The sequence below is a fragment of the Acinonyx jubatus genome, chromosome B3 (genome assembly GCF_027475565.1).
Source record: "Acinonyx jubatus isolate Ajub_Pintada_27869175 chromosome B3, VMU_Ajub_asm_v1.0, whole genome shotgun sequence".
In the NCBI taxonomy this organism is placed as follows: Eukaryota; Metazoa; Chordata; class Mammalia; order Carnivora; family Felidae; genus Acinonyx; species Acinonyx jubatus.
Window position 1 is genome coordinate 34,149,903 of NC_069386.1, and position 22,272 is coordinate 34,172,174.

Below are 22,272 nucleotides of genomic sequence, written 5' to 3' on the forward strand. Positions count from 1 at the left end.
TATCAGATTAACCGTCCCATGGATAACATGTATAGAAAACAACTTTGAAGGACCTGGGGAGCATCAAAAGCGGGTAGAAATATCAAGTCAGCCTTAAAAGAGGTGAACTGCAGTGGGCGAGATGTCCTTTGTGAGCCTTCCCGCCTGAGTACACTCCCTGTTCCATGCTGTGAAGGGCAGCTGGAACTCAAGCAGAAAGTTACCATCTTACTGGCGTGAGGAGTCAAAGTTGAAAGTTAAGGACGCCTGAAGTGAAAAGTGGTGGGGCGAGTCAAAGAAAAGTAGAAGCCACTGGGGAGGAGGACCAAATCTGCTTATCAACCACCCAAATCTTTGACTAATCACTGAAGTACACATATGTTGTATGGAGAGACCTCAGGGATCCTGGTAGAAAGCAACAGCTGGAAGCCTTAGCTTAGCTACACCATAGGGGAAACAGCTTGGAGTCTGAGTCCAGCCAAGTTAACTAGCTGTTAGAACAAAATCCTTCATGGTTTAGAATAAGATGACAGAATTTATCATCTAAAATGTCCAGCATAATACTAAAAATTACTAGTCATATGGAGAAATTGGAAAAGTGTGATCCATAATCAAGACATAGGAAATAATAGAAACCAACTCCACGATAACCAGAAGTTGTACTGAGCAGAGAAGAACTTTAGAAGAGCTGTTTTAAATGTGTTCAAACAGAAAAATACAGTAATACCAAATGAAGAGATAGAGAATCTAAGAAGAGAAAAGGAAACTATAAAAAAGAACCAAATGGAAATTCTAGAGCTGAAAAGAGACAAGCTATCAAAACTGACACAAGAAGAAACAGAAAACCTGAATCACTCTATATCTATTAAAGAAATTGAATTTGTAATTATAATCCTTTCACAAAGAAAATTCTATGCCCAGATGACTTCACTTATAAGTTCTATCAAACATAAGAAAAAAATGTAAATGTTACATAAACTCTTTCAAGAGAAGGATTAGGGAACACTTTCCATCTCATGAGCTCGACATTATCCTAATACCAAAACTGGGCAAAGACATAAGAAATTACAAAGCAATATCCCAATGTGAATGTAGGTGCAAATATCCTTAACAAATTATTAGCAAACCTATCCTGCAATATAACAATAATGCATCATGTCCAAGTATAGTTTAGCTCAACACTGCAAGATTAGCTTCACACTCAAAAATCAAACAATGCAATCACCACGTTAAGAGAATAAAGGAGAAAAATCACATGAACACCTCATCAGATTTAGAGAGAGTATTTGACAAAAATCAAGATCCATTTATGATAAAAACTTTCAGCAAACTAGGAATAGAAGGGAACTTTCTCAGTCTGATAAATGGCAGCCATGATGTATATACCAATAATACCATAGTTAATGTTCAAGGGCTGAAAGCTTTATCAGGAATAAGAATCAGGAACAAGGCAAGGATATCCATTCGTCAGTACTTCTAGCCAACATTGTAGTGAAGATCCTAATTAGTGCAATATAGGCAAAAAGGAAAAAAATAATAAAATGCATAGAAGTGGAAAAGGAAGATATAGGGGTGTCAGAGTGTCTCAGTTGTTTGAGCGTCCAACTCTTGATTTCAGCTTAGGTCGTGATCCCAGGGTCGTGGGATCCAGCCCCTCATGGGCTCCACACTGAGCCTGAAGCCTGCTTAAGATTCTCTCCCTCTGTTCCTCTCCCCCATTTGCATGTGCTTTCTCTCTCAAAAATTAAAAAAAAAATTAATAAAAGGAAAATGTAAAGCTTTTTAAATATAGATCACGTACATAGAAATGCCTATGGGATCTAAAAAAAAGCTAATAGAATTAATAAGTGAGTTTAGTAATGTATAAAAACCAATTGTATTGTTACATATTAGCCATGAACAATGAAAGTGAAATTAAAAAATCAATACAATTTGCAATATAGAAATACAAATGGTTTAGAATAACCCAAGTGTTGGATAGAGAGGAAGTATCTGGCACTCTGAGACATGGTTGATGAGAATGTAAAATATTAAAACCGCTTTAGAAAACAGTTTGGCAAACTCTTATAAAGGTAACAACCCATATCATTCAACCAAGCAATTCAACTCCTAAGTATTTATCCAAGAGAAATTAAAATACATGTCTACACAAAGACTTTTACACTGATGTTTATGAGCCTAAAACTGAAAACAACCCAAATGTTCATGAACAGGTGAATGGAGAAGCAAATTATAGTATATCCAGACAATGGAATTCTCCCAACAATAAAAGAGAACAAGCATGTGTGTAACAACATGGATGAATCTTGAAAACGTTATGCCGAGTGAAAAAAATCCAGATTCAAATAAGAGCACATGCAGGTAGGAAACGACCTGCAAAGGGGAGAAGGAAATGTTTGGGCTAATGTGGGTGTTTTATTTCCTGATGTGATAGTTACATTGGTACATATCCCTGTGGTGGTGTAGATGATACCTTTATAAAGTTGACTAAAGAAAACAGCATACACGCTAATTGCCAAATCACTAGTACAAACAATAAATTCTGTAGTTTTTTTAAGGTAGACTTCACAGAGGAGGTAAAATTGGAATTGCCATTTCAGGAGAGAGAGGATATAGATATGCTACATTAAAAACAAACAAACAAACAAACAAAAAACTGAGCAGGGGCGCCTGGATGGCTTAGTTGGTTAAGCATTTGACCTTGGCTCAGGTCATGATCTCACGGCTCTTGAGTTCAAGCCCTGAGTTGGGCTCTGTGTTGACAGCTCAGAGCCTGGAGCCTGCTTCGGATTCTGTGTCTCCCTCTCTCTCTGCCCCCTATCTCTCTCTCTCTCTCTCAAAAATAAATAAGCACTAAAAAATTTTTTTAAAAAACTGAGCAAAGAAAAAGTCAACACAGGCATAAAGGCAGAAAGAGCAGAGTGGGTGGCTTGAAGGGATGGTGGTGGCATCCTTAGACTGAAGGCAGAGGCTTTTACAAGGGAATTGTGGAAGATTCCGATGGAGGGAGGAGAAAGGGGGCAGAATGTTGCCAGAAAAGAGATCGGCCTTTATCCTTTGGGTGCTGAATGACATTTTGAGGTTTTTGAGCCAGGAAGTACAATAGGTGACTGAATCTGGAGTATGGTGTGGGAAGAATCAGCAAGGAGAGAAGTTGTTGGGGCTAAGAGAACAGACTTTTGCAATAGTCCTGGCTTGAGAAGATCCAAGATTGAACTAGAGTGAGAAAGGCACAGAAGGGAGGTGATACTGAGAAGGAAGAATTGACTGGACATCCTAGACACGAATATTAGGTTAGTCTCTGGATTTGTGAACAAGGACAGAGTAAACAATGAGTTTCCAAGCCGGGGCAGCTAAAATGGGAGAACACTTAGTAGAAATAAGAAGCAGTCAGTCTGGGGAGAAAGGTTCTGATTTCAATTTTGGGAGTCAGTTGTCTGAGAAACCCTCCCTGACCCTACTCTTCAGTCTTTTTTTTTTTTTTAAGTTTGTTTATTTATTTAGAGAGAGTGTGGGAGGGGCGGAGAGAAAGGAAGAAAGAGGGAATCCCAAGCAGGCTCCACACTGTCAGCACAGAGCCCTACACAGGGCTCGGGCCCACGAACCATGAGATCATGACCTGAGCCGAAATCAAGAGCCAGACGCTTAACTGACTGAGCCACCCAGGTGCCCCGATCCTGATCCTACACTTACCTCTGTCTTAAGACTGGATGAAATGTCACTGCATACACCAAAGTGTGTCATGCTTAGCCATCACAACATTTGTCTCCTTGTATTGTGACTGTTGACCAATCTCCCCCAGTAGGCTCTGTAAAACTTGAAAGTAAGGACTTACATTAGTATTCCCATGTGCCAAGCATTGTTCTGAGAGCCCAAGGGTTTTGTGTATGTGCTTAGCACACAGTGAGTGCTTGTAAATATTTGCTAAATAAGTACTGAAAGTTGAGTTTGAGAGGATAATGGAACTGGAAAGTGGGTGCGTCCTTTAGTCGATTACAGTGGTGAGTTTAGGAGATATAGTCTGGGGAGGTATTTACATAAAAGTGATTGTTGAGGCTGTGATATAAGACTCCTAAAGGACAGCTTATAAATCTCCTGTGGCACTTAATGTCTTCATTACTTACCTGGCAAATTTGCTGCAAAATGATAAGTAGGAGGGACCAAGAAAATGCATGCGAGCCTGCATTATCCATTAATGCAATTAACAACCTTCTGAATATTCAGGAATGGGCTCTTCAGATAATTGGCACACAAGCTCTGCCTGGCATTTGATGCTTGCCTCTCCCCTTTTGTACCAATAAAAATGAAGCCGTGACATTTGAGAAAATGGGAGAAAAATTCTAGGGAGGTGGCAGCAGCCTGGATGCATCTTTTGGTTTCCACCCTGGTTGGGTACTGAAGCCCCACCACTTATCAACTATATGAGTTTAGAAAAATTACATCATCTCCCTGGGGTTATGTCTTCTCATCTGAAAAACGGGGATTTTATTATCTACATCTGATTTCTGTCGAGAGGATTAGAGGGCATCCACCATGCAGCGCTCTTAGAACAGTGCCTGTCACATGGTAAGGGCTCTGTGACTCTTAGCTAGAGGCAGGAAAGTATGGTGGAGCAGAGAATGGCCTCTGGAGCTCACTCACTACCTGGCCTTGAATTCTGGTGCTGCCACTTACCAGGCAAGTTATGTTCTTGTGCCCTGTTTCCTTATCTGGAAAGTAAGGGTGTTAGGAGCACCTCTATCGCAGGTTTGTTATGAGAATTACATGAGTAGTAGCCACCGAGAACACTGGCTGACACATAGCACAAATCATGTCAGTGTTCATTATGATAACCATCGCTCCCTTCCTCTGATGTCTTGAGTCTCAAGCCGGTCTCCAGCTATGTCTGGTCTCTTCACTGCCCTTCCTTCCTCAGTGCTAGAATGACTAATGGATGTTTTCTACTAAGGTGCACACAGTGACACTAGATGGGGTTGCTGAGCTAAAGCACTTAGGGACTGCCGGGCGGCCACATTAAATTTTTGGAGCTGAATGAGACTTTAGGAATGCTCTAGTATGCCCTTTTTATTTTGCACATGAAGAAACTAAGGATCAGAGAAGGCATCTGATGTAATCCCTGCCTGCAATTGTCTCAGCAATCCAGTGTCCCCATTTCTGAGAAATCCAATCCCACTCTTCATCAGAAATGACTGAATAGTAAATAAAGCTAGATGTGCTTACAAATCCGAATTTTTTTCTAGAATCATTTGATCAAACCCAAATGACCCTGTAAGTTCCACAGGAGCAGGAGCAAGCTGCCATCGTTAGCTGACTGCTTTGTCTGGCATGTGGTTAATGTTCAGTTAACGTTCATCGAATGAATGATGGGGATCTATCATGGTTTTAAAGTTCTATGGGGCACCTGGGTGGCTCAGTCAGTTAAGCATCTGGCTCTTGATTTCAGCTCAGGTCATGAACTCATAGTTCATGAGTTCGAGCCCTGTGAAAGTTCTAGAGATTGCAAATCTTCCTAACACCTGCTCCAATGCTCTCTGAAGGGGATTCCTTCTAACACAGCCCCATTCCCTTCACGTAAACATGCCGATCAATCTTTTTCTTCTTTTTCTAGTTTCTGTGAAGATGTTAGAGCTGGAAAGACCTTCGGAAAAAATCACCCAGTCAAATGGTGATTGTGTCAATGGTAGTTTTGTCAATGAAAACACTAAAGTAGGTGGTTTGTGCACGGTCACATAACTAACTGGCTGGTGGCAGGATTGAGATTGAAACCTCCCTTAGCTCATCATTCTTAAAAATCATTCAGTCTGCTTCAAGAGACTATCACATTTCTTCCACCTGCCCTTTAAAGGCTTCCTAACCTTTCCTCCAGGTCATATTCTCCAGATTATTATTAATTTTGATTGCTTCCCACTGAGAGCAAGTTTACCATTCACGTCCTTCCTTTTCCCGTCTCCAGGACTACCTTGTCATTGCTTCTCACCCACCAACAATGTGCCCTTCTGGTTCTTAATCCCTGTCCTTGAAAAGAGAAGGTAGGTCCTTTCCCCTACCTAGACCAGGAGGGATGGGGGTTTCAGATATTCCAAGGGCATTATCCCTGCCTGGTTAGTTTCAAAACAGATGAATCCCAGACATCTAGGACACTTCCAGGATTGTTCCAAGATGGTATTTACAGTTCCATTTAGAGCCTCAAAAGTGTGTTGGGCCCTGAGATAACACAACCCAGGGCAATCTCTAAACAGAGTATTCCTTGGCTGCACTAAATGACATTCAGGTTCTGTTTTGCTAACACCACCAGGAAATGAAGAATTTCTATAGTCAATCACTGTCACCTTTTAGCCCCTTCTCTACAGTTCTAATGGCTTACTGGTTTATTTATTTATTTATTTTTACCAACTCTAGTATCTTGTTGGGGTGGATTTTTCTAAATGGCCATAAATTCTTCCATACCTGTCAAGAGGTGCAATCTCTTTGTCCACTCCTTGAATCTGACTTGGCCATATGACTCACTTTGGCCAATGGGACATTAAGAAAAGTGATTCATGCTGGGGCTTTGAAAGTGCTAGAGCACTGGGGTTGTCCTTTAGCTGTGGTTGGAACCCTGGAACTCCCACGTAAATGAGCCCAAGCCAGCTCACTAGAGGAAGAGAAGAAAAGCAGCCAGACCCTTCCTAGAGCCTTCTAAATACCAAACATACGAGTGAGGCCATTCTAGATTTATCCAGCCACCACTGACATGCCAGCCGAGTGGAGAAACATGAGCAAGCCCAAGGTTATCAGCCATACCTGTTCAGACAGAAGACCTCAACCAACCCACCGAATCATGAGATAAATTAATGGTTGCTTTTTAAGTCATTACATTGTGGGGTAGCATAGTATATAGAAAATGCTCCAATATAGATAGATAGATAGATAGATAGATAGATAGATAGATAGATAGATATAGGCAAAGACTTCTTAAAGAAATGGCAATCAGTATTCTCTAGTTCCCACCTCATCTTGACCCTCCCCTCATCCTATCGTATGTCATCCTAGGTTTAATTAGTCATTCTGATTATACATGATATTTTACCTAAATAAGGGATTAGTAGAGTATGGCTATTAATAAATTGGGTCAACTGCAGGTTTAGACTTAGGTGCTCTCTGCTTGGCAATGCATCATTAAAAGTCGTGTCTTTCACAGGTATTGGAATGTCTTGGAAAATAAGGTGCTGTCTCTGTAGGCAGAGATCTACTCCACGGTTTCAGATCCAGACCACTCTCCTCATGCATGAACACAACAGCTTTTTTACTTTATTTTATTTTTATCTTTTTATTAAAATTTTTTTAATGTTTACTTATTTTTGAGAAAGAGAGAGAGGGCACAAATGAGGGAGGGGCAGAGACAGAGGGAGACATAGAATCTGAATCAGCCTCCAGGCTCTGAGCTGTCAGCACAGAGCCTGATGCAGGCTCAAACTCAGGAACTGTGAGATCATGACCTGAGCCAAAGTCTGGCGCTTAACGAACTGAGCCACCCAGGTGCCCCCGTAACAGCTTTTTTTAGGTTCTGCCTACGGAACTTAACTTCTCTGCCTGAATTTCCTATACTATTATCTTTTTTAAGTTTATTTATTTATTCCGAGAAAGAGAATGTGTGTGTGAGCACAAGCCAGGGAGAGGCAAGGAAAGAGGAGAGAGATAATACCAAGCAGGCTCTATACTCTGCACAGAGCCCTATGTGAGGCTCAATCTTATGCATGTGATATCCCCACTTGAGCCAATATCAAGAGTCAGACGCTCAATCGACTGAACCACCCAGATGCCCCAAACTTCCTCTGTTATTACAGTGCCAATAACTCTCTCCTTCTTGACAGTTTTGTCATCCTTTTAGAAAACATGCACTTTGGGAACCCCTACATTGTATCATGATTTTATCCCCAACATCATCCCAGGCTTCTAATCCACAGTCTAGGTCCCCCAAACTGGACCCCTTGGGATGCTACTTCTAAGCATTCATCCCTTCCATTCAGCTCTAGCACAATATGAGTGATTTCTCATTCATTCATCAAACATGGCAGAGTCAGTCCTTCCCTTAAACATCATACAGCATATCTAAAAATTCTTAAAACTAAGTCCAGCCATGCGCTAGTTAGAATTCAGTTCTCAGTGGAAGAGGTGGTGAGGTGATGATCCTGAGAACGATAACAATGACCTAACAGGCTTATTCCAAATAGTCCTGTCCTGAACTGTATCACCCTTTGGGGTTGGTTGATGCAACTTCACGTGAATCTGACCTGTCACAAAATAGTGGTAACCAACCAATATGGCATTCACGCGTATTTCTGAAACTGAAAAACCACACTTGAACTAGTATGATATTACAGCAAAAGTTTTGTGACAAAATGTGGGCTGTCCTGTAGCAATCCCTCCCAACTCAATTTGAGGATGACTCACCCATTCCAATCTTCAAGTTGATGGGGAAAACCATGACTCTTTTCGGCATCTGTCTTTGCTGTTGAACTCCTCACAGAGTTGCTGGGGGGAAATGACAGAGCTTAGCTCAGTAGAGGACAAAGATTTTGCACGGACATTTCCAAGCTTTAAATAAACTGTCCCCTGGATTTTGAGCCAAACTGAAACAAACCAAAGAAGACCTCTCAAGTTCAGAGTGTCAAAAATAGGAAGGTTTATCAGTGGAGGCTAGTAATCAAATAGGCAGCTTTCCAGTAAATAATTATTTTTCAGCTGCAGCTCAGTGCTTTCATTTTAATAATATTTTCCCATCAAGAAACGCAACAACACAGTGTGGGAGATTAAGAGAAAAAAAAAAACATGAACGAATAAACAAACAAAAGTCACCTGTTAATTTAAGATGCCATTGCAAAGAAGAGAAACCGTCTCTAATTAGCTCAAGGCAAAAAAAGGGGGGGGACATTATTGGAGTCATAACAGAGACAAAAGTATTCCAGTTGAATATCTACAACGTTTCCCCACTGTGCTTTTAAGGAGAATGTGTGTGTGTGTACCCCAGCATGTGCTACTTACCTACCGAACCTGTATTGTAGACGGTAGTAACCAATAGATCTATAGATCTGTGCTGGCCAGCCTCCTCTACTGGCATACCCCCAAGATGGCCACAGCCCTAAATCTACATGTTTCCATTCTACAGCTATCAAACACTCTCTGGGTTTAATACTCCAGTTTTGTGAGGGAGTCCCTGATAGGTTCACCTTGGGTCGGGCGTCTGTGCAGGGTCCAATCGCCTATCACTGGAAGAGAGCCTAAAAGGTCCCCTTTTGGATTTCAAAAGGTGGGGCTTTGGGTAGGACATACTATTTATATTATTTTAGAAGATCAGGTAGGGAGGAAATGATTGACATTCATAGTACAAAGGTAATGCCATCCTGTTAACATTTCAGTGTGTTCCCTTAGATGATATGCTGGCTATAGCAATATACATGCTTCATATACTATATGCTTCATATACTATATGCTTCATATATGCTTCATATACTATACATACATCTTTGTGCCTTGGGGTTTCTGTTTAGTTGTATATCATAACCATTTCCTTTCATCATTAAGAATGTTCTCCAAGCACTTTGATGGTTGCATAATACTCCATTGTATGAATACTAGTGTATATATATATATATATATATATATATATATATATATATCTCAACTATTAGATATTTATGTGATTTTCAAGTCTCCACTATTTAATATAAAGCTGCAATAAACATTTCTGTACCTTTGTGCATATTTCGAATCATTTCTCAGAGATACCTAGAAGTGGGACTACTATATCAATGCACCTAAGTATATTTTTTTTTTTACTGCCAATTCATTTTCTGGAAAGTTTGTGTTAACATGTCCCCCCCACCAGCAATGACTGTGTGGTCAGCTCATTTTAGGACCAGCTCTTACCCATTTAGAAAAGTAAAACAAAGCACGAAATTGGACATTGCCACTGTGTACAGTTTTTGCCAATGTCATGTATTCTATTTAATTTCTCACTTAGGCTGACTAAAGTTTAAAGCTGAAATTCTCAAAATGTGGTCCCCAGGGGCATCTGGGTGGCTCAGTTGGCTGAGCCTCCGACTTCAGCTCAGGTCATGATCTCCTGGTCTGTGAATTTGAACCCCGCGTCGGGCTCCGCACTGACAGCTCAGAGCCTGGAGCCTGCTTCAGATTCTGTGTCCCCCTCTCTCTCTGCCCTTCCCCTACTCTCTCTCTATCTGTCTCTCTCTCTAAAAAATAAATAAACATTAAAAAAAAAAATTGTGCCCAGGCCAGTAGCATCAGCATCACCTGCAACTTAATGGAAATGCAAATTCTTGAGCTCTGCCCTAGACCTATTGAATCAGAAACTCTGGGGGTGGAACCAACTTGAGTTTGAATGAGTCTCATAGGTGACCCTCATGCCCACTCAAGATTGAGAACCACCAGCTGAAAACATTGGAGAATCCTTTCTAAGCCCTCCCAAGTGCTTCCCCATTTTGAGTGCTAGTTTATGAGCCCTGACCATTTATAAGAAACTGTTTAACGTAGGATAAAGACGGTAGTTTTAGTTTAGAGAGTCCCGAGTTATAAGTCCTGTGTGACTCCCTGGGTACGGATCCAAATGCACGTCATAATGACTTATTACAGTGTTGTAGCTTACATTTCAAGGTGAACATTTTTCTGTATCATTTAGCCTAAATGAGGCACTGGAGGGAAGTTTGAAGCTAAGTTACCCCAGATGTTCCATGGTTACGCAAGAGCGCAAAACAAAACATGTTTTCCCCACTGAACGAAAGCACAATATAAGTTTTCTTTAGCAGCTGTGTCTGGAGATTGCAAAATGGAATAATCTGGCTACCCTCCAGGCTCTTAGTTACCCCTCCCCCCTCCCCGAAGGGCCAAGGACAATCAAGCCAAAGAGAAAGGATAACACAATGCTCTCAAGTTCACAGCTAATACTGAGAAATGGAGCTGCTGGAACATCTGGAATGTATCAGAATAGAGGTGACAGAGGAGTACAGAGCACCTCGCCCCACCGCCCCTGAATGAAACTAGTTCATTTAGAGTGGCCCTGGGAGGCATGACCCCCAGTATTCATCTCAAAGTAATGCATCCCCGGGCGCCTGGGTGGCTTAGTGGGTGAAGCGTCAGACTCTTGATTTCTGCTCAGGTCATGATCTCATGGTTCGCAAGTTTGAGCCCCCCACTGAGCTCTGCGCTGATAGCATAGACCCTGCTTGGGATTCTCTCTCCCCTTCTTTCTCTCTCTAAATGAATAAATAAACTTAAAAAAAAAAAAAAAAAAGTAACGCGTGCCAGGATCTCAAGGCAGCTGGGAGGCGCGATAGAAAAAATTGGGGATTTTCAGTCTTTTTAGAAGCCTGCACACAGCATGGCAGCAACAGCCGTCTTCTTCACCTGGACTTGATAAAGCCCCCACTTCTGAGGCTGTTCAGGCCTTAGCCCCATTGCACCTCTTCCAACAATGCAGGGTGTAGAGCAGGAAAAGTGTGGATCTGGTGTCAGCACACATGTAATTTTCATACTCTGCCACATAGCAGGCACGTAACCTTTCACAAGTCACTTGATTTTGCTAAACGTCAGTTTCTGAACATTACCTCATTGAGACCGCTGCAAAGATTAAACGGAGTCAGGCCCGTGGCGCACAGCCGTTGTTTCACAAATGGTCATTCCCTTTATCTCCTTAGAGGGCTTGGTGTCTTTTCACTACCTCTGTCCCCACCCTAGCATGAGGAACACATAAAAAATATTCTGTTGAAACTCAGGAAAAGAAATTCATCACGAAGTTCAAAATCCCTTCACCGTCAGGAAGTTCTTTTCTAAACGCTCTTGTCTATCAGTCTTTGATCGTTCACGGTGACCCCGACGCCTCTCTTCTCTGGTGAGCTTCTGAACTAAGGAGTCTGCAAAAAGGCATCCCTTTATGAATTAGCCAGGGTCCCAACCAGAGCCTCCTGTCGGGAGGGAGAAAGTAATGAGAAAGCCTACATCGAGATGAGTTATCCGCCTGGACCTTGCCAGTCCCGGGCCCTGGGCCTTCACGATTCCAGCCCTGATCAGCCTCCAACTGAATTCTTTACCAACAGGTACCCAATGCTACTTCAAGTCCGTCACAAAATCCCCAGTCCAGACTTCCCCAAGGGCAGACATGACTTAAAGCTCAGGCCATGTCCAGAATTACATATATTTCAACTGCCTTCTGAACCCCAGCCCCTCCTTCTTGGCCTCTCAGAGACCAGTCATGCAATGGCCCTGAGGGGGTTCAAACTTAGAAAACAGGATAAAGACTGAGGAGAATTATTATTTTAATCTCCACCTGATTTAACTGAAATTTCTTACAGTGTGATTGATTTCCTTAGGACCCTGGTACATGGGCCAGGGTTGCTTAGTACCGGGTTAAATGTTTCCAGATTCCCAGATACTCTCTCCCCTCATCACATGAAGTCTCTGAGAACTTAGAAGCCAAAGTATGAATTTGATCCTGAAGATTATTGAAACTTCCAGAGTCTCACCTATAAGGCCAGAACAATGACATAGGATGCTGGTTAAGACAAGCATGCAAGCAACATAAGCTAATAACAACACTCAGTAATGAAGGGATGGAGATTACTGACCAGCATTGCGTTCTGACTGTTTAAAAATTTCTTAGCTGGGCATTCTGAAAATACATGTTGAATTTTGTTTTGTACATTCAGTTCTAAAATTCCTTGACACCATTCAATTATTCCTTCATTCAATAAATATTTAATAAGTGCTTAATATGTACCAGCATTAAAAAATTAAAAAAAAAAACCAAAAAACAAAAAAGGAGGTGCCCGGGTGGCTCAGTTGGTTAAGCGTCCGTCTTCAGCTCAGGTCATGATCTCGCAGTTTGTGGTTCAAGCCCCGCGACGGGCTCTGTGCCGACAGCTCAGAGCCTGGAGCCTTCTTGGGATTCTGTGTCTCCCTCTCGCTCTCTGCCCCTCCCCCACTCACACTCTGTGTGTGTCTCTCTCTCTGTCTCTAAAAAATAAATAAACATTAAAAAATTAAAAAATAAATATATATGTAGCGGGATTACAGGGATATAGCGGGATTAGAGTCATGAGGAAGACATATGTGTCCCTGCCTTCATGGAGTTTACTGTCTATTGGAAAATTTAGATGTGAAACAGAGTCAAAAATATGACAAGCATTCTGAAAAGGTAAGCACAGAACACTATGAAAGCATTTATTGATCAAGTGTGGCTGCATCATATTGGGCTATTATTATTATTATTTTTTAGAGTTTTACCCTGTAAAATTGTTGCCTTGCAACCATTCAAGCAAATATCAGATTTTGCGCCTCCTGGCCTCTCATGTGACCAACTCAACATTGTTTCTGTGGGCCTTTCTTCGTTTGGGCACTAAAAGTCCCATGGTCAGAAAAAACCCTCAGCCCCAAGCAAACCAGGAAGAGTTTGTTACACTTCTTGCCTCACAGAAGGTATGAAGTTGATTCTCTGGGTTTTGTTTCCAAAAGCCTGAGTCCTTTCGGTTAACTTCAAAAGCCAATCCCTTCCTTCAAAAAGCCAGTGCCGTGAAGCAGCAACAACTACCATATAAAAAGTTGGAGGCGTCGTTAAAGATTAACATAGACTAGAAAGAGGACCGCCTGGGTGGCTCAGTCAGTTGAGTATCTGACTTCGGCTCAGGTCAGGATCTTGTGGTTCATGAGTCTGGGCCCCGCGGTGAGCCCTGGGCTGACAGCTCGGAGCCTGGATCCTGCTTCAGATTCTGTGTCTCCCTCTTTCTCTGTCCCTCCCCTGCTCATGCTCTGTCTCTCTCTATCTCTCTCAAAAAATGAATAAACATTAAAAAAAAGCAGACTAAAAGGACATAAAGGGAAAATGTAATGTGTGACTCTTCATTGGTCTTGGCTTTTGTTTTTAGGCATAAAAAATTATTGGAATGGAACATTTATGGGGAATGCAAATATGAACTAGATAGTGGTGATTTTGTGGAACTACTGATAATTTTGTTACATGTGGCCATTGTACTAGAGTTATGCAGGCAAATGCCTTTATTGTTAGAAGACATAGGCCGGAGTGAGTACATACTGGCGAGGCAACAATGATGGCAAAATTTTAACAATTTAAACAAAAAAAATTTTTTTACATTTATTTATTTTTGAGAGACAGAGAGAGACAGAGCATGAGTGGGGGGAGGGGCAGAGAAAGAAGGAGACACAGAATCGGAAGCAGGCTCCAGGCTCTGAGCTGTCAGCACAGAGCCCCACGTGGGGCTCAAACCCTTGAACTGTGAGATCATGGCCAGAGCTGAAGTCATATGCTCAACCGACTGAGCCACCCAGGTGCTCCTTTAACAATTTTTAAAAATATTTTTATTTTATTTTATTTTATTTTATTTTATTTTATTTTATTTTATTTTAGAGAGGGTGTGCACACACATGAGCAAAGGAGAGGAGGAGGAGGAGGAGGAGGAGGAGGAGAGAGAGAGAGAGAGAGAGAGAGAGAGAGAGAGAATCTTAAGCAGGCTCTGCACTGAGCTCGATCCCATGACCCTGGGATCATGACCTGAGCCAAAGTCAAGAGTCGGACGCTCAACTGACTGAGCCACCCAGGCACCCCTAACAATTTTTAACCCAGTAGGGTTTATAGGGATATTTATTTATTATTCTCTCAACCTTTCTGTGTAAAAATAATAAAAAGTTTTGGGAAAGAAGTCAGCAACCATTGAGCAGAACAGGGTTTGAGACGAGAGCAGCTTCTCCTTGAACTAGACAATGATTCCTCTCGAATGGAAGCAAGACTAAAAGGGAGGAAGATAATTGTGCACCAGTGGCATGGACTCTAGGCATACGGGATCATAGTGAGCCTCGCAAACATCTCCGTGCCCCAAAGTTGGCCTTGACACAGCCAAAAAAGCCCCTGACTGATGATCTAGACATCTCAGTAGTCGGATTCATGAGGAAACAGCTGCCTGGTGACCAGATGCCTGGAATCTTTATCCAAATCCCAGTTACGGGAAGAGCCTGAACTAAAACTAATATTCAGTTCCCTTTACCGCAAAGAGTTACATTGTCTCCACATCTGAGTTAATGGACTTTATTAGGCACTAAATTGCTGACTCTATAAAGGAAGGTCCACCCAAGTAAGTGATGTTTTAGCTGAAATCTGAAAGATGAGTAGGATCTTAGCAACTCCCCCAACCCAACACTCCCCAAGTGTCTGTGGGCATTCCCTGCAGTGTCTCCCATGTCTGAATGGACAAGTGTAGCTGGGCATCACCTGGTTGTCCTTCTTCTATTGTCTCAGCACTTCTCTGCTAGACAATGCCCTTTCCCCTGGGCACAGCTGCGTCCAACAGGTGCCACAGGCTTCCTCCCGCAGCCAAGGAAGGGCTCAGGAAGTGTTAGAGTTGTGAGAGATTGTCATACACAGTGGCAGATAATGGCTCCTGCTTCGTGTGTATGTTCAGCTAGTGAGGTCGCAAAGACATATTCCTTTTGCCCAGTTACATGGGTTATAAGGAAACAGCTCTTTCAGTTTTCATGCACAAGCCCCAGCTTTCCACCCACAGTCAGATATATAAACACGAGGCATCGACAGGAGCTGGTAGTGGGGCCTTGGCCCCACGCAAAGACATGTCACGCACTAAGCTGCCCCCCAAACCGCTCCTCCTTTCTGACAATGGAGGCTTTGTCGGTGGGTCTGGCTTGTGGTGCCTGGCTCCCACTTCCCTGGGATGACTCCTCCTGGGAGGAGCTTCTGTCCTTCCGGCAGCGATTTCTGGGTCTGCTCTCTGGTTCTCCGAATATGCCAGACCCGTGTGAACCCTAGCTTGGGCTCCTTCTGGGACCCACTCTTTCTGTTCATGTCTCCCACTAGATAGGGATGTTTGAATAAGAGGTGAGGTTTTATCTGCCTCTTAAATCCCTGAAAGGTGGCATCAGCCTGGCATGTAAGAGGGACTCAATTTATTTATTTATTCTTTTTTTAACATTTTATTTATTTTAGAGACAGGGAGAGACAGAGCATGAACAGGGGAGGGTCAGAGAGAGGGAGACACAGAATCTGAAACAGGCTCCAGGCTCTGAGCTATCAGCCCAGAGCCCGACGTGGGGCTCGAACTCACGGACCGCGAGATTGTGACCTGAGCCAAAGTAGGCTGTTCAACCAACTGAGCCACCCAGGCGCCCCAATTTATTTTTATTTTAGAGCGCATGCGAGCAGGGGAGAGGGGCAGAGGGGGAGAAAGAGAGAGAGAGAGAGAGAGAGAGAGAATCTGAAGGAGACTCTATGCTCAGCTCGGAGCCCAACACAGGGCATGATCCCATGACCCTAGAATCATGACCTGAACTGAAATCAAGAGTTGGTCGCTCAGCCTACTGAGCCACCCAGGTACCCCAGGGGTACTCTATTTTTATTGAAAGACCATCCCTTACCCTAGACCAGCATTCACCCAACTTTAGATATTGTTTAAAACACAGATTTCTGGGGCCCCATCCCCAGAGACCTGATTCATTAGATCTGGGGTGAGGGCCCAGGAACTTGTGTTTTAATAAGATTCCAGGCAATCATGATGCAGAGGGTCCTTGAGTCTCTCTTTGCCTCTGCCTCAGGCAGGCTCGAACCAGGAACACTGCCAGCCCTTCAGCTCCTTTGAGAATTAGGCACCCTTTCCCTTTCCAGTTGCACCAAATCCAAGGCTTACAACTTGGTAAGCAAAGTAATGTCAGCCCCTTCACCCCCTCTGCCAAGCATTCTTGTGTTATGCACAACATATGCAATGGTTCGAGCAACCTGGTCTGAAGCCTGCGCCTGCTGAGAAATGCTACAAATGAGAAGTTCATCTTGGAGTCAGTCACCCAATATCTCAATAAACCCTAGGAAAAATCTGGGGTTGAATTGTGCTGGTTACTTGCTCCTGGAGATCGGGTGAGCCAGTGGCCAGTCTCCAGATCTGGTGGGGAGAGGGGTCTGGAGAATTCGAGCTCGAAAGATCTAACACAGAGGTCGTAACCTTTGCTTCATATTGGAACTGCTTTGGGAGCTTTGAAAGATCCTGATGCCTGGGTCTCACCTCCAGAACCTACTTGAGTGGGGGTGCAGCCTGGGCATCAGAGTTTTTTAAAGCTCCTCAGGTGATTCTAAGGTGCAGAATCTCTGACCTGAGTCCTCGCCCTAATCAGGGAGATGCATTGGCTGCTATGTGTCTTCCTAAGAATTGGAGGACCAGGGATGAGCTCACCCTTCTGACCACAGAACGCAGCTGGTTGCCTTATTCTGTATGGTCCAGCTCAATATAAGTTCTTCAGGCTTTTCCTCAAGAAGATAATCAGTTCTTTCGTGTATGTTCTTTGGCTTTTCTGCTCATGACCTATACCCATGAAGTTTCTGAACATTCTCCCAGCCTTCCTCTCTCTTCCCTCCCCCTACATCAAATCCATCTATTCTTAATGTTGCGTACGCACCCTCAGCTTGACAGGCTAATTCTCCACAAGGCATACGTGGCAGGCAAAACTTCAATACTCTCTCTGAAGTAGGTGCCAACCCAATTTGATAATATACCGCAAAGAAAACGATGTCATAACAGCCAGGTGTTATTTTTAAATCGTGGGCCCCAAACTTGAGAGGTTGTTGCTTTTGCGGGGGGAACCTCAAACCTAGGGGAGTGGGGAGACAGTAGCTGACAGCCTTTTGGAAGCCCCCACTGTTCTCCCCACTTGTGGCAACGGCTGGACTTCCACTAACAATGCAGGTGATGGGACTCTCACAAAAGGATGAGAAGAAAGAGGAAAGAAGCCAATTCTCCTGTTAGAATATGAACTCCTAGAGGCGCCTGGTTGGTGCAGTCAGTTGAGCATCTAGCTCTTGGTTTTGGCTCACATCATGATCCCAGGGTCATGAGATCGAGCCCCCAGTCGGACTCTGCACTGACAACACAGAGCCTGCTTGGGATTCTCTCTCTCTCTCCCTCAAAAAACAAAAAATAGAATATGAGCTCCTAGAAAGGGGGACTGTATTCTATTCCTTTTTGAATTCTACATCATTCTCACCACATCATCTGTACACTTTTGTCATGCAATAAATATTACTGAGTTGTCAAATTTTTCAAATTCAAACTCAGCACTAATTTATTGAGTGGCTGCTATGTCCTGTATCCTGAACTAGGTCATTTCATATGTTATCTCATTCAATCTTAATAAATCCTCGGGTATTAGTGAGGATATAGACTAAGCTACTGTAACAAAAATATCTCAGAATACAGGATTAAACTGGGTATGTGTTTCTTTTCTTTTCTTTTTCTTTTTTCCAAATGATGGTCCAGATTATGGTCCACTGAACAAGTCCAAGGTCTGGTTGTTGGTTCTGTTACCTTTAACATGTGCTAGTTACTTGTTAGCTAGTCTTTTTATGCCCAGATCTTCCATGGCTGCTCCAGCTAAGAGGTAGATGGAAAAGGCCAGAGAGGCACATCTGCATTTTTAGAAACACAACCCAGAAGTAGGACAAAATATCTTATTGGCCAGAATTTAGTTGCATGGTTATAACGATGCACAAAGCATGCTGGGAAATGTAATCTCTAATTGGGTGGCTCTGTATCCATCTACAACTGGGGATCGAGTGTATTAAGCAAGGGACCATGTATGTTGATGGACAAGTCTCATCGAACACCTCATGCCTGTGGATGGGTATCTTAGTTCTGATTGAAGCTAGACATGGACTGTAGAAGATGCTGCTTTCCTGCCCAGAGAGGTCCTCTGTTTTGTCAGGGTATTCAGAATTAAGTTGGCTCTGAAAGGCTCCCTCAGCTTATAAGAGTTTGGTGTATTGGCCAGAAAAATACCGATTACTTAACTGACAACGGAGATAGATACATGTCAACAACTTGAATGCTGTGTTCCCCATTCAGGCTAAAATTTTCCTGGTCTGGAGGTACCTAGAACCACATCACAGTGTATACGAGTAGATACTGAGGTCCAATCCGGACCAGGGGCTGTGCTAGACATCTTCCACCATCTGCTTTGATCTACAGACCCGACTCAATGAGGTAAGGATCATTCGGACCATTTTACAGGTATGAACACTGAAGAGCAGAGAGGTTGTGTAGCTAAGATGTGGCAAGGCTGGTGTCGGAATCCAGGTCTATTTGGTACCAGAGTGAGTGCTTTTTCCACCACACTCTATCGCTTATGTGGGCACTGCTTTACTCTAAGCTTCAAGACATCCTCGGTAACGTTTTCACCGGCTGTGCCTCTTTGTACAGACTTCTGCTGTGGCATTTATTGCCCGTAGACACGTTCTATTATTGAAGGACGTCTTTTCCATGCTCCCTCCTCTCCTGGTATCCATGGATCATGTCTTAGTCATTTTACAAAATTAAGGCGAGCATAGGGCCTGGTGTTTGTTACACACTTAAACAAATGAGTAAATGACTAAATAAACCACCCTCCTTCCCCTACAGTTAAAACCAGACCCTCTGCTGAACCCCCACCCTCATACTACCAGCTTTTACCATCAATACTTAGCCCACTCCTAATTTCTCCAAATTAATATCTTATTCTAAGTCCTTGGTTTGCAATTCTAGTGCCAGGGGCGCTAAAAAAAATATTTCCAATTGATTCTCAAACAACAATCTTTCATATACTGGCAAGATCTCCTGAGGTTGTATTTTTCATTCAACCTAATCTCAGTCCATCCTGATGACTCATTAATATATTTCCTTTTGTTTCATCTTCAGAAGCTGTGGGGGGAAAAACTGTTTCCCATTTTAAGTTTATTATAAAAATGAGCCCTCAGGATTCCAGGGAAAGGGAAGGATACCAACTCCAGGCTAAGGTCATGATTTTGCTGAAGGAGACTTCGTTAATCATCTCAATGCTGATGCAAACTCCCCGCAGTGATATTCAACACAGGCCTGGGTGGGGCTGGCCTCATCTCCTGGCCACAGCTCTGCGAAAGGAAGGAGCCAGAAATGAGAAGGGCACCTAAAAAATTCCTTCACCAGTGGCACAAATGATGGGTGTGTGGTTAGGACAAGTCAAATCAAATCAACAAACATTTCTAGATGCAGGGCTTTCTGCTGGACAGAACGGGCGCCGTAATAGAATGGAAGAGGTCCTTCTCTCATTAATAAATTTACTCATTGAATCATTTGCTTAAGCATATAATAAATACCCATGAGCTTCATTAGAACTCACTATCCTCATCTGAATAGTGACTGAGTTGGACTCCTCCCGTGAAGCACTATCCCTAATGCGGATGGGGGTGTCTGTCTTTCCCTCCCCCAGGCATCATGCTAAGCCAGCTACTACATATGAGAAAATTATGTGAAGTTGCTTTAAAAGTCCTATGCAAGTTTTGCATTCAATTCGTGATATATTCCAAGGGGTGTGTGTGTGTGTGTGTGTGTGTGTGTGTGTGTGTGTGTGATATATGGTTCTTCTCTCAGTGGAGCCCTGGCAGAAAGGTTTGTACACTTGGGGGTACCCATTCCCTAAAAGGAGGAGTTCAAGGCTGGATGATGTCTGACATCCCTTCTGGATTCAGAATTCTTTTCTGAGGAGTCAGAAATAAATAATATCAGAGACAGCATAGGCAGATATATTTGAACCTAAGGGCGTATTGATGCCATTTATTTTTTTCTTAACCCCAACCAAATAAAACACTTCTGCAGACCAGATTCACCCACCAGCTGCCAGTTGTTAAAATTATAGGAGCCTAGGAATCCGTGTTTTCAGAACATTCCCCAGGGGACTCTTAGGCTCTGACAATCGGGAGCTCTGAGATCGGTATGAATGAGTTCATCATACACTGTAGAACCTGGTACACATATGAGCCATTATTGTGGGTAAGGATAATAATCCTTGCTGTGCTGTCTTCACCACACAGGAGGGTTTAAATGAACTGATGTGTATTGGTTTGTGAAAATCAGGAACTAAGGTTATCAAAACAGGAAGTGTGGAGAGGGCTGCAAATCTTCTCCTGATCCTGATGAGAGTGGACCAGGTATACAGAGGTTCTATAAGCTTTACAGTCTTGACAGGAGGCGCTGCTAGCTTAGAACAGATCCTCTCCACTTCTTGTCTCTTCCCTCCCCATAGCTCAGACACAGGCTCTAAGCCATCCTGGGACGGACACCAAGGGTCTCTCTCTTCCTTCCCTTAACTCACTCTATGGCCCCTTCAATCAGAAGAGAGATCTGACAAAGAAAGGGATGCAGATTCTAGTCAAACCTTACAGAGACGGGCTGTCCTTGCCGCCCCCCCCCCCCCCCCGGGTCTCTCCTGGCCCCAGCCCAGATACCAAGGGCCCGGTGCATGGTGTTCCTTTACAAGGAGAGTGCCTTCCAAGAGATCCCATTTCTTGAGCCTCTCTGATCTGCTTCCCCTTATCAAAATGTATTGGTCCAGGGGTCTGTTCTTTCGGAGCCCTAGTTTGGCAAATTAATATAATAAATTATGTTTAAGAAGGTAAATTAAGAGCTTCATGAAAGCACATTCAGAGTGTACTTATGTCGATGCTTCTGTCCCTAGTTTCTGGGTCACATTTGCAGGGTTGCTATGGAACTCATTCACAGCTGAATGTGAACAGGCTTTTCGAACATACTGGCATTTCAATAGCTCCCTTTATTTGTTCAACAGTATTTGAGTGCTTATTATATGCGGGGTATATTCTAAGAAGCACTACAGGGCAGTGGCTTTCAAACTTCAGTGAACTTTGGCGGTACTTGGAAGGCTTGTTACAACACGAAGTTCAGAATCGTAGTTCCTGATTCGGGAGACCTGATTGGGCCCGAGCAGGTGCGTTTCTGACAAGGTCCCCGGTGAGGCTGGGGCTGCAGGTCTGGGGACCACACTTTGAGAACCAGTGGTATAGGGCACGGCAGGAACCAAGTGTGTGACCTCACAAGGCGCACAGTCCAGGGTGGTTGTAGCAAGGGGACTAATGGTGGAGATGTCGGTCGGTGGGGGAGACACCAGGAGGCACAGAAGCCCCTTAAGGTGCTGTCCGTGCCTGCCACCCCCAGAAGTCATCCCCACGCTGACAAGTCAGAGGCGCTGCGCCCTCCCGTCTCCCCTGTCCGGGACCCCGACGCGTGGGAGGAGGGAGCAGCGGGCGCTCGCTGGAGGAGCCGGGGTCCAGCGCATCTTTCTGGGACGTGCGCTGCGCCGGGACAGCGGAGGAAGTCGCCCTCCCCAGTCGCGGCCCCGCCCGCTCTGGCGCGCGGCTTGGCGGCCGGAGCGGCGGCGGCGGCGCCGCGGGGCGGGGCGCCGCGACCCCCGTCCCCTCCCGGGCGCGCT

At 43.7% G+C, this 22,272-nt stretch overlaps 1 protein-coding gene across 1 annotated transcript in view; it reads left to right on the forward strand.

Moving 5' to 3' along the window:
* The window catches only part of THAP10 (THAP domain containing 10), a 30,064-nt gene extending 10,956 nt beyond the window's left edge, over positions 1 to 19,108 (forward strand). The window contains exon 4 of the mRNA XM_027067670.2: positions 18,882 to 19,108. The gene's annotated coding sequence lies outside the window, so the exon portion shown is untranslated. The remainder of the gene's footprint in view (positions 1 to 18,881) is intronic.
* The last annotated feature ends 3,164 nt before the right edge of the window (positions 19,109 to 22,272 follow it).